Source organism: Physeter macrocephalus, chromosome 17 (assembly GCF_002837175.3).
Source record: "Physeter macrocephalus isolate SW-GA chromosome 17, ASM283717v5, whole genome shotgun sequence".
Taxonomy (NCBI): Eukaryota; Metazoa; Chordata; class Mammalia; order Artiodactyla; family Physeteridae; genus Physeter; species Physeter macrocephalus.
Genome location: NC_041230.1, coordinates 8,457,645 through 8,469,751, shown reverse-complemented (window position 1 = coordinate 8,469,751; position 12,107 = coordinate 8,457,645). Strand labels below are relative to the sequence as shown.

The following is a 12,107-nucleotide window of genomic DNA, read 5'->3' as shown; positions in this document are numbered from 1 at the left end:
CTGGAGTAAACTCCATTTGTCTGTAGTGTGTACTTTAAATATATATATATATATTGCTGTACTTGCTGTGATTGCTATGATTTACTAATGTTTTGTTGAGGATTTTTGCATCTATATTCATGAAGGATACTAGTCTATAGTTTTGTTCTATTTTTGTCTCATTTGGTATCAGGTTGATGGTGTCCTCATAACGTGAGTTTGGAAATGTTGCCTCCTTTTAATTTCTGGAAGAGGTAGTGTAGAATCGGTATTAATTATTCTTTGAATGGTAGAATATTCCGGTGAAACCATTTGGGCCTTGCAATGGACTGAATATGTCTCCTTAAAATGTGATGACATGCTAACCCCCAACGTGATGGTATTAGGAGGTGGGGCCTGTAAAGAGATAATTAGGTCATGAGGGTGGAGCCCTTCTGAATGAGATTAGTACCCTTATAAAAGTGACCCCAGAGAGTTCTCTCACCCTTTCCTGCCATGTGAGGAGGATACAACAAGAAGATGACAGTTTTCAATCTGGAAGATGTTTCTCACCAAAACTAACTGTGCTAGCGCCCTAATGTCAGACTTCCAGCCTCCAAACTTGTGAGAAATAAATTTGTTTACAAGCTACCCAGTCTGTGGTACCATGTTATAGCAGCCCAAGCTGAATAAGACAAATTTGTACTAGAAGTGAGTACTAATGTAAAAGACATGGAAGTGGCTTTGGAACTGAATAGTGAGTAGATAAAGGCTGAAAAGAGTTTTGATGTGCATGCACAAAATAACGGATGTTAAGGGTGATTCTGGTGAAATCTCAGCAAAGAGGAGAGCTGAAGAGAAACCTCAGTCTTAGGAAATAATAATCATGAACAAAATGTTGGTAGAAATATGGACAGTAAAGACCATTCTGCTGTAGTCTTAGATGGAAATGAGGAACTTATTGGAAACTGGAGGAAAGGTCATTCTTTTTATAGTGGCAGGAAGAACACAGCTAAATTGTGTTTGTGTTCTAGTATTTTGTGGAAAGTAGATCTTCTGAACAATGAAATTTAATGTGTGGCTTTGCGCCTCCTGGCTGGTTATAATGAAGTGCAAGAAGAGAGAAATGACTTAAAGATGGAGTTTTTGAAGCAGAATGTAAAGATTTGGAAAATTCTTAGCTGAATAAATAGTGTTAAAGTGAGGGCATAGCTTGGGAAAGAATAGCATCCTATAAGTTGGTTGGGAGACATGTGGCATGAAGCTGGGGACATTGAGCTCCTGAGTTTAGAGTCTGCTTTACTAATGGAAGTGGCATCCCCACCCACAGTGGCAATGGCATTTCCACCTCCATTTGAGGGGATTAACCCCGCATTGCCTGAAGAAACCATGACCTCCCCTGAGGCAGTGGCCATGCAAGATGATGCTGATTATCCTCAGAAACCATCCCCATCACCCCTCTTTGTTTCTGGGCCTATCACTAGACTCAAATCCCAGCAGACTCCTAAAGGTGAAGTACAAAGTGTGACCCAGGAGGAGGTGTGCTACACTCCAAAAGTTGAGTTTTCTAATTTTTCCAGGCAAATCTAGGGAACAAGTATGGGAATGGATACTAAGGATGTGGAATAATGGTGGAAGGAACATGATTGGAAATTTGGTGACAGTGAAATCTGGGAAAGAGATGTGTGGATAGGCCTCTCTGGGCAAAACATTTGAAAATATTTGTGTCCTGTATAAATACCCACTAAAGGGTGACCTCAGCAGAGGACTTTAATAATCAAGTGGATAGGATGGCCTGTTCTGTGGATAACAGTTTCTTTTCCCAGCTACCCCCATTATCATCCAGTGGGCTTAGGAACATAGTGGTGGCAGGGATGGACATTATGCATGGGCTCAGAAACATGGACTTCCACCCACCAGGGCCCACCTGACTGTGGCCACTGCTGGGTGCTTATTCTGCCAGCGTAGACAAGCACTGAATCCCTAATATAGCAGCATTCCCTGAGAGGTTTTCAACCAGCTACCTGGTGGCAGGTTGAGTACATTGTATCACTTACATTGTGGAAGGGGCAGCACTTTGTCCTTACTAGAATAGAGACTTACTCTGGATACAGATTTGCCATCCCTGCATGCAGTGCGTCTGCCAAAACTGCCATCCATGGACTTATATACATATAATGCCTTATCCACTGTCATGGTATTCCACACAGCATCGCCTCTGATCAAGGAACTCCTTTCACAGTAAAATAACTGCAGCAATGGGTCCATGCTCATGCAATTCACTGGTCTTACCGTGTTCTCTACCATCCTGAAGCAGCTGGCTTGATAGAATGGTGGCATGGCCTTTTGAAGACTCAGTTATAGATCCAGCTGGTGGCAGTAACTTGCAGGCTGAGTCTGGTTTCTCCAGAGGGCTGTATATGCTCTGAATCAGAATCTAATATGTGGTAGTTTCTCTAGTAGCCAGGATTCATGGATACAGGAGTCGAGGAGTAGTGTGAGATAACAAAATTCAGTTGACCTTTGAACAGCCCAGGGTTTAGGGGTGCCGATACCCCGTGCTGCCAAAAATCTGCATACTACTTTATAGTGGCACTCTGTATTTGTGTTTCTGCATCCGTGGATTCAACCAACCTTGGATTGTGTAGTACTGTGGTATTTATTGAAAAAAATCCATGTATAAGTGGACCCTCACAGTTCAAACCCATTCAAGGGTCAACTGTATATATGTTGGTCTCTGCCTCTAGTTCCTGGCCCAGAGCTCCTTAAACTCTCATAATTTCCTAAGTGATAAGAACACTAGGAGCATCTCTTACTCTAATATTTGGTCTTTGACCTGGATCCTGACAAAGGGCTGTTGAAACCCTTGTAATTTCCTAGGTGATAGGCGTATCTTCTGTTCTAATGAGGCAACTCTGGGTGGGCTCCTTGATTGTTCTTGGATGAGGGCTGGTCTCCAGAAAGACTAAGGCATGATTAGAACGTTGGAATTTTCAACCCTGCTCACCTTTCTCTTGAGAAGGGAGAAGAGCTGGAAATGGGGTTAATGATCCATCATGCCTCCATGATGAAACCTCCATAAAAATCCCCAAAATACAGGGTTCAAAGAACTTCCAGGTTGGTGACCACATCCACACTGGGAGGGTGACACCCAAATTTCACAAGGACAGAAGCTCCTGTGCTTGGGACCTCCCATACCTTACCCTGTGTTTCTCTTCATCTGGCCGTTCATCTGTATCCTTTTATCACATCCCTCAGTAAACTGGTAAATGTAAGTGTTTTCTTGAGTTCCATGAGCTGCTCTAGCAAATTACTTGAACCTGAGGAGGGGGTCGTGGGAACCTTGAATTTGTAGCCAAATCAGAAGTTGTAACATGGGGACCTACTACTTGCAATTGGCATCTGAAGTGGTGAGCAGCCTTGTGGGACTGAGCCCTTAACCTGTGTGTCTGACACTAAATTGTAGGACACCCGGCTGAACCCCCCCCCCCACCGCCATGCACCGCGGCCCCAGCCCTGACATTTGGTGACCAGAAGTGTCAGAAGTGAAGTGTTCTGTGTGAATAGTAAAGAAGACGCACAGGGAAGAAACACAGGGAAGAACTGTAGGTTTTCCTTTACAGGTGGAAATGGGAGTGGTAAAACTATTACCCCTAGTGACCCACTATCAAAATTTTTGCTTCCCATTCCCATGACTTTATGCCCTTCTGGGTTAGAGGTTTTAGTTCCAGAAGGAAGACTGCTTCCACCAGGTGGCACAATAATGATTCCAGTGAATTGGAAGTTCAGACTGCCACCTGGCCACCTTGGTCTCATACTTCTGGATCAACAGGCAAAGGAGAGTTACAGTGTTGGCTAGGATGATCGATCCTGACTACTGAGGGGAAATTGGACTACTATCCCACGATGGAGGTAAGGAAGAGTACATCTGGAATACAAGAGATCACTTAGGGCATCTCTTATCACCATGGCCCTGTGACTAAGGTCAGTGGAAAACAACAACCCAATCCTGGCAGGACTACCAATGATCCAGACCCTTAAGGAATGAAAATTTGTGTCACTCCACCAGGTAAAGAAGCATGATCATGTGACTAGTTACAGAAATGAGGACTGTAGTTATCATGAGTATTCCTCCTTGTTTTGTTATGAACCTGTGTGTTTATGCTTATATTCTTTTCTTTCTTGATCCCATACCTTGTAACTTTACATCATAGTATTCAAGTATTGACTTTATATCATAGTATTTAATATTGTTAATTTTACATCATTATATTTAAATTACAGGGTACCTAGAAGAAGTGTAAAGATCACCCAAGGACTTTGCATCCTCTTCTGGGAAAAATTTACTGAGTTTTCGGTTGTACCCAGAATAGCTGTATCATGTTAGGTGAAATTTTGACCTTGTTACTGTTTTTATTTGGAGATTAAGTATGGTTTAAGGAGAGCAGTATGAGTGCCAATTTGACAGTGTGCATTTGTAATAGTTAAATTTATGTGTCAGCTTGACTGGATCAGAGGATGCCCAGATACCTAGCTAAACATTATTTCTAGGTGTGTCTGTGAGGATGTTTCCGAATGAGATTAGCATCTGAATCAGTGAGTTTGGTAAAGCGAGTTTGCCCTCTTCTATGTGGGTGGGCATTATGCAATCCGTTGAGGGCCTGAATAGAACAGAAATGCGGAGGACACAAGAATTCTCCCCTCCCCTATTTTCTGAGCTGAGACATCTCACCTCATCTTCTGCCCTCAGACTGGGATTTATTTACATCATTGGCTCCTCTCATTCTCAGGCCTTTGGACTATTGACTGAATTACACCACTGGCTTTTCTGGGTCTCCATTTTGCAGATGGCAGATCATGGGATTTCTCAGCCTCCATAATCATATAAGCCAATTCCTTAAAACAAATCTCCTTTGATATATTGGTACTGTTTCTCTGAAGAATGCTAACAGAGGCCTGGAGATTTCTTCTTCTGAAGATGGTAAATTATGGATTTAATTAATAGTTATCAGACTATTCATCTTGGATGAGTTTTCATAGTTTAAAATCCATGTCAGATAATTCCAATATCTATGTTAACTTCCTGTTGATACCTGTTGATTATGTTTTGTCATCCACTTTGAGATTTTCCCTAGTTCTTGATATGCATGTGTGTGTGTGTGTGTGTTTGTGTGTGTAATTATTGTATCCTGGATATTTGGGGTTTTATTTTATGAGTCTCTATTTCACACTTAAATCAAGTTCCTAGTTACTGCAAGGTCAGGGTAGTAGACAGGCTCCATGTACACACAGCGTTTGAAGTTGTCCACCAGCTGGGAGGAAGACATAGGCAGGTTATTCCTGGGACAGATTGGCAGTCAGGATTCTGCTCAAAACTCACAGCCTTAGCAGATTTCCATAGACTGTGTCATGGAGCTGCCTCATTATTGCTGGCACAGAATGGTGACAGTTTTAGCTATCTGGCACATCTTCCATGAATGGTAGCATCTGCTTATATCAAAAAGTACAAAAGGTCTTTATCTTGTATATTGTGATTCTTTTTGGCTAGGAATGGAAAGTGAGAATTTCAGTTTTATCAGAATACCACTAAGAGCTCTAAATTAGCATAACCCAGTATTGATGGGAACCAAAATTTGTGGTGAGCCACAGAATATCTAGTCTGACTTCCTTCTACCCTTGCTTCCTGAACCTATCCATGTATAAAAGTTTACTGGAGAAATAGTACCATGTACTCATCTCTGGTTCAAGTAAATACATTTTACAGGATAGTGCCCCAACATCACATGGTATTCCTCTTAGCTGACAACATAATTGACTCTTTAGTAGTTCTTTCCACCATTGTATAATATCAGTTCATTCAGGAGATGTATACCTAAACCTAGTGAATCCATGGATTTTAGCTCATTGATTCACTTCTTTTGCTGTACAGTAAGTTCCATCGTCAAAATCATTGTTGAGTGGGATAATATGATGAACAATACATTCAGTTTTGTGGAATTATAAGTGAGATAAGACAAACCTATTTCAAGAATAAGTGCCCAGTCCACTTCTTTGAAGGCTGTTTTTATGTAGTGTAGAATTCTGGTTTGATATTTATCTCAGCATATTGAAGACATCACTTAATGGTTTTTTTGTTCTTTGTGGTTTTTTTTTTTGGTCCACACGCCGTGGCATGTGGAATCTTATTTCCCCTACCAGGGATCGAACCTGTGCCGCCTGCAGTGGAAGCGCAGTCTTAACCACTGGACTGCCAGGGAAGTCCCAGATTACTTAATTGTTACGGCTTTAGTTTTGTTGTTTTGGAGAAGTCAGTTCTCAGTCTTACTGTTACTTCTCACTACTTTTTTTTTTTTTTTTTTTGGCTCTTTTCAGTTTATTGCATGAAGGAGTTAACAGTAGTCCAAGTTAAAAGCAGACCCCAGATGGTTACATTATACAAGCTGTGAGGTTTTTAAACTTGTGACAAGGGCCAGAAGGGAAATTCTACACATTGCAAGGAAATCCTCACTTAAGCTTCAGTGAGCCAAACGCACTTAAAACCCATGAACTGGTCGTCCTTAGCCAGTCCAATCTCTACGAGGAACTGGCATATGTTCTTGCACTGTTCACCCTGTAGCTGAATTACTTCTCTATATTCTGGATGCTCAATTACAGTACCATTTCAGGCAAATTTCTTCTTAAATGCCTTCACTAGTTTCTTTTTATCGTAATCAGCGATCCCTTGGACTGTAGTAAGGGTCTTCCTGCGGTTTCTCCGTTGAATTCTTTTATCAATATAATCCTCAGTGCCGGCAGGAAGCAGATCATCTCTCTTACTTGCATCAGCAAAGGGGTCGAAAGAGTGGAGGTTCTGGATAGCAGACATACGATACAATTCCTTTTCCTCTGTGGAAACGGCCTGCGGAAGGCTGCGGCTGGAGAAAAGCGGGTGCGGAGCACCGAGCATCTGGAAGCGAGGGGGCTCGAGGGGGAGACTGCTGAGTCCATGGCAGCGGCTTAGTTATTCCTTACTACTTTTTCTTTTTTTTAACTTATTTTATTCTTGGCTGCATTGGGTCTTCGTTGCTGCGCGCGGGCTTTCTTTAGTTGTGGCGAGCGGGGGCTACTGTTTGTTGCGGTGCACGGGCTTCTCATTGCGGTGGCTTCTCTTGTTGTGGAAAACGGGCTCTAGGCGCGCAGGCTTCAGTAGTTGTGGCTCACGGGCTCTAAAGCACAGGCTCAGTAGTTGTGGCGCAGGGGCTTACTTGCTTCACGGCATATGGGATCTTCCCGGATCAGGGCTTGAACCCGTGTCCCCTGCATTGGCAGGTGGATTCTTAGCCACTGCACCACCAGGGAAGCCCCATTTACTACTTTTTATAATTTCCTTTTTCTTTGGTTTTTCAACAGAGTTTGCTTTGTATTTATTCTTCTTGGCCTTTTGACAGCTTCTTTGAACTATGGCCTGATGGATTTAGTTCGGGACATTTTTCAGCTAATATTTTTTCAAATATTCTTCTGCCCCTTTTCTCCCTCTGGGTCTTCAATTGTGTGTGTTTAAAACCTGTTCATTGTATTTTACTTAGCCCTAAATTATTATCTCCATTTTAAAGTAAGATGATGAAATTGGCCCCCAAAACTAAATTGTCCAAGAGCACATGGTTAGTTATTGTGATAGCTGAGATTCACATCTGAGAAGTTTGACAAAGCCCATTAAAAAAAATTATGATTGAATATCACCTCTCAATGTCATGCATTTTTTAATGCCTTCCATCTCAGTACTTCATCAGGAATATGATGAATTAACAGATCTGTGGAATATGCCATCACTACTGATGGCGTAATATATCACCTATTGGTGATAATTATTTAATCTTTTATTAGGTATTTACATTTCTAACTTGTGCTTATTGTACATCATTCATTGATATACATCCTTGTGCATGTATCACTGTGCATTTTATAACTCTTTCCCAATGACAATTTCCTAGAAGTTATATTTCTGAATGATTATCAGGTATTTAGTAATTGCTAACAATATGGCAGGCCCTGGGCTAGTGTTTGAAGATTAGCATTAAAAGTGTAGTTGCTATCCTTCAGATCTTTATAACTGAGCAAGAAAAATGTAAAATGTAATCCTTACGGGAATAAATCTAAAGGGGGTGATAAAGGCCTCTAGACTAAATTAAGATGATATACCTCTGAAGATATAAATGGAAGACATTCTAGCAAGCTGAAAATTATTTTGAATTCATGGAATCTCTGGAAATGAATGGATTCATGCAGCAAGCTACATGTCTTTTACATTTTTTATTACACTGATGTTAGATGCGAAGTGAAATTATTAGTATAAGATGTTTCAGCAGCTTTTGAAGAACATTATGGCTAGAAGGTCAGGAAGATATGAAGAAAACCAGCAATGAGACTTAAGACATTCATTACTCAGGAACTTCTAGCCATACTTTTGTACCCAGTAATTCAACATAGTTATACTTAAAAAACATAGATTTGTTCAGATATGTATTTGGAACACGAAGGGGTAAAGAAAAGTCATTCAGCATAAATACACTAGCTCTTATAAGAGTATCTTTAACTTTTCTATGAAATCAAGAGAAAGATATACTATCCTATGACCCTTAATGCCACTCCTTTTTTTATATTATTTATCTATTTATTTATTTTTGGCTGCATTGGGTCTTCATTGCTGTGCGCTGGCTTTCTCTAGTTGTGGCGAGCGGGGGCTATTCTTCGTTGTGTTGCGTGGGCTTCTCATTGTGGTGACTTCTCTTGTTGCAGAGCATAGACTCTAGGCACGCGGGCTTCAGTAGTTGTGGCACGCAGGCTCAGTAGTTGTGGCGCATGGGCTTAGTTGCTCCGCAGCAGGTGGGATCTTCCCAGACCAGGGATTGAACCCGTGTCCCCTGCATTGGCAGGCGGATTCTTAACCACTGGGCCACCAGGGAAGTCCCAATGCCACTTCTAAGTGTATATTCAAGAGAAATGATTACATTTATCCACAAAATTATATGGGTAAGGATGTTAATAGCAGCTTTGTTTATTTTAACCCAAAAATGTTACCAACCAAAATGCCCTAGCAGGATGCATAAGAAAATTGTACTACTTAACAATATGACAATATGAGAAAAGAAAGTACGGGTACATTTATATAGATGAGTCTTAAAGGTATTATGCTGAGTGAAAGAAGTCAGTCACAAAGAGTATGTACTGTATGATTTCATTTATGTGAAGTTCAAAAGTAGGTAAAACTAATCAATTATGATAGAAGTCAGAATATTGGTCACCCAGGGAGTATAGACCGGGAAGGGGCATGACTGAAACTTGTATGTTAGAAAAACTCTGTATCTCAATCTGGGTGGTAGTCACCCTCCTGTACACATAAAATAATCAAGCTGTATACTTAAGATCAGTGTCTTTTAACATACTTTATGTGTATTATACTTCAATTTAAATAATTAAGGGGAAGAAGGATGGGGCCATTTAATAATAGACTCTTGATGTCTCCCTAGTGTAGATTAATGTGTGTGGCTCATGGACACCTGGCCCTTCAACAAAGCCTGCTAACTGATGGTTCTTAATCTCATAGCAGGGTCTGATGATTAGGACTAAAAGAGAAAAAAAGACAAAAATTTATTCATTTTTGGCTGGATACAGTGGGCATGATTTCTTCCTTCCCAGTCTGGATACTAAATGAGAGTGATGAGCCGTGAGAATCTGAGAGTTGTAATGTAGGCTTAGAAGAATGCATGGTCTGTGCAGTTTTCTCACTTAGGATGTGGAAGGTCAATCAGGTTCCAGAAACCTTAAAGGAGGTTCTATATGGATGATATGGCCCCTCATCTGGCCTGGAAGATCAAGTTTGAACAGTCTAGTCACAAGTGTAGCTCAGCATCCCAGAATGCAGTACTGGTGGAAATCCTGTTAAAGTGCCCACACTTCTGTTTTAATGCAGGAGAACATCTGCTAGGAGTCCATCTGTTTACATCAGGGTTCCCTGGGGTTTGCAGAAAGCATAGAGGTCCCTAGACTCCACCTTATCTTCCCAGTGTATATATGGGGGGAGGGTGGTTTGGAAGAAAAAAATGGAGGAGAAAAAACTTGACATTTTGTGAACTCCATGGCAATTCTGATCTCATTGCCTCATTTTTTCCCTCCTCCCAGATAAGACTTCCCTGGATTCTAGGATTCTTGAGTAGATGAGTTCCAAGGAAGACTGTCTAATTCTAGCAATTCTAAACCCATGGGTCATGTAAGTTGGTTTTCAGTGTTAAATTCTGTCATTTTTTAGGTTATGTGAAGACTTTAATTTTTTATTCTGAAACTTCCCCAGTTCCTCCTATTTTTGGAGGAATGCACTCCAGGTCCCTCCTCTGTGCCCCAGTCTCCTCAAACCACTGTTCAAATGTGTACTGGAGAAATCAGCATCTCTTAGGTACTCAGTCTTCTGTCTAGACCAGAGGTGAAGCAAAAATAAAGTCCCTTCAGAGAGATACTTGACCATCTCTTGTCAGTTCTGTAATTTGATGATAAAGGATGATTTCATTTGCACATGGGAAAGTTCTGAACTTTTCCATAGACCCATGTCTGTAGATAAAATAGGATTTAGTGTTGATTGGCCTCAGCTGCTGCTAAGGTGCTCAGTCCTTCTGAGGAAGCTGCAGGCCGCTTTAGGCTTAGGCCCTCACTTCATCCTGAGGCTAGCACTGCACCCAGCATTCCCCGCTTAGCATTCGCCCACACCATGGCCTCCATCTCAGAGCTCACCTGCATCTACTGGGCCTTCATGCCGCACAACGATGAGGTTACGGTCATGGAGGATAAGATCAATGCCCTAATTATAGCAGCCAGTGTAAATGTTGAACCTTTCTGGCCAGGCTTGTTTGCAAAGGCTCTGGCATTGGGAGCCTCATCTGCAATATAAGGGCTCAGGGACCTGCCCCAGCAGTTGATCCTGCACCAGCAGGAGGTCCTCCCCCCTCCACCACTTCTGCCCCAGCTGAGGAGAAGAAAGTGGAAGCAAAGAAAGAAGAATTTGAGGAGTCTGATGTTGACATGGGCTTTGATCTCTTTGACTAAACCTCTTTTGTTACCTGTTCAATAAGAAGCTGAACTGTCTAAAACAAAACAAAACAAAAAAAGAATGTGGTGAAATCCCAGGCTTTGTGAGGCCTTTAGGGGTGGGCAAGGAAATGATTAGAGCCTGCTTACAGATCTATGCTGGGAATTCCTGAGAGGTGAAAACCTATAGTGGGGTCCATTTTGTATCTGAAGAGCATGTACTGATTTCAGGTGATATAATGTGTGACTCTGGATTAATCTATAACAGTATTCTCTGGCTCAGAAATGAGAAAATTGTCTGGGGGTGGGGATGGGAGATGGAGTAGCAAGTAATAAGATACAATAGATAGGATGCTTCTAAAATGGCTTCCAGTGATCCCTGCTTCCTGGTATTCACATCCTTCTGTAATCTCCTTTGCTTTAGTGTGGGTTAGATTTAGTGACTTGCTTCTAATGAATAAAATATGGCAAAAGTGATGGGATCTCACCGTTGGGATTAGGTTATAAAAGTCTGTAACTTTGTCTTGCTCACAACACTCTGGTTCTTCTTGCTTTCTCTGATGAAGCAAGTTTCCATGCTGTGATCTAAGGATGATCTCTGGCCAACAGCCAGTGAGGAACCAAGGCTCACACTCCGAATTCTATCAGCAACTATATGAGTGAGTTTTGAAGCAGATCCTTCCCAATTTGAGCCTTGAGATGACTGCTGCCCCAGCTGACACCTTGACTGCAGTCTGAGAGGGAGAGGACCAAGTTCAGCTGCAAACAGATTTCTGTCCCAACTGATTTCTTATTCCTATGAAAGTAAACTTTAAAAATCTTTCTTGAAGCTTTCAGACGGGCTCTAGGCGCGCAGGCTTCAGTAGGTGTGGCTCACGGGCTCTAAAGCACAGGCTCAGTAGTTGTGGCGCAGGGGCTTACTTGCTTCACGGCATATGGGATCTTCCCGGATCAGGGCTTGAACCCGTGTCCCCTGCATTGGCAGGTGGATTCTTAGCCACTGCACCACCAGGGAAGCCCCATTTACTACTTTTTATAATTTCCTTTTTCTTTGGTTTTTCAACAGAGTTTGCTTTGTATTTATTCTTCTTGGC

General features: G+C 41.7%; 2 pseudogenes; one reads left to right on the top strand and one right to left on the bottom strand.

Annotated features, from left to right (window-relative positions):
* Window positions 1-4,270: 4,270 nt before the first annotated feature.
* On the top strand, window positions 4,271-11,038 carry LOC114484087 (60S acidic ribosomal protein P1-like; annotated as a pseudogene).
* Window positions 6,203-6,952, bottom strand: LOC102973983 (eukaryotic translation initiation factor 1-like; annotated as a pseudogene).
* Window positions 11,039-12,107: the final 1,069 nt, after the last annotated feature.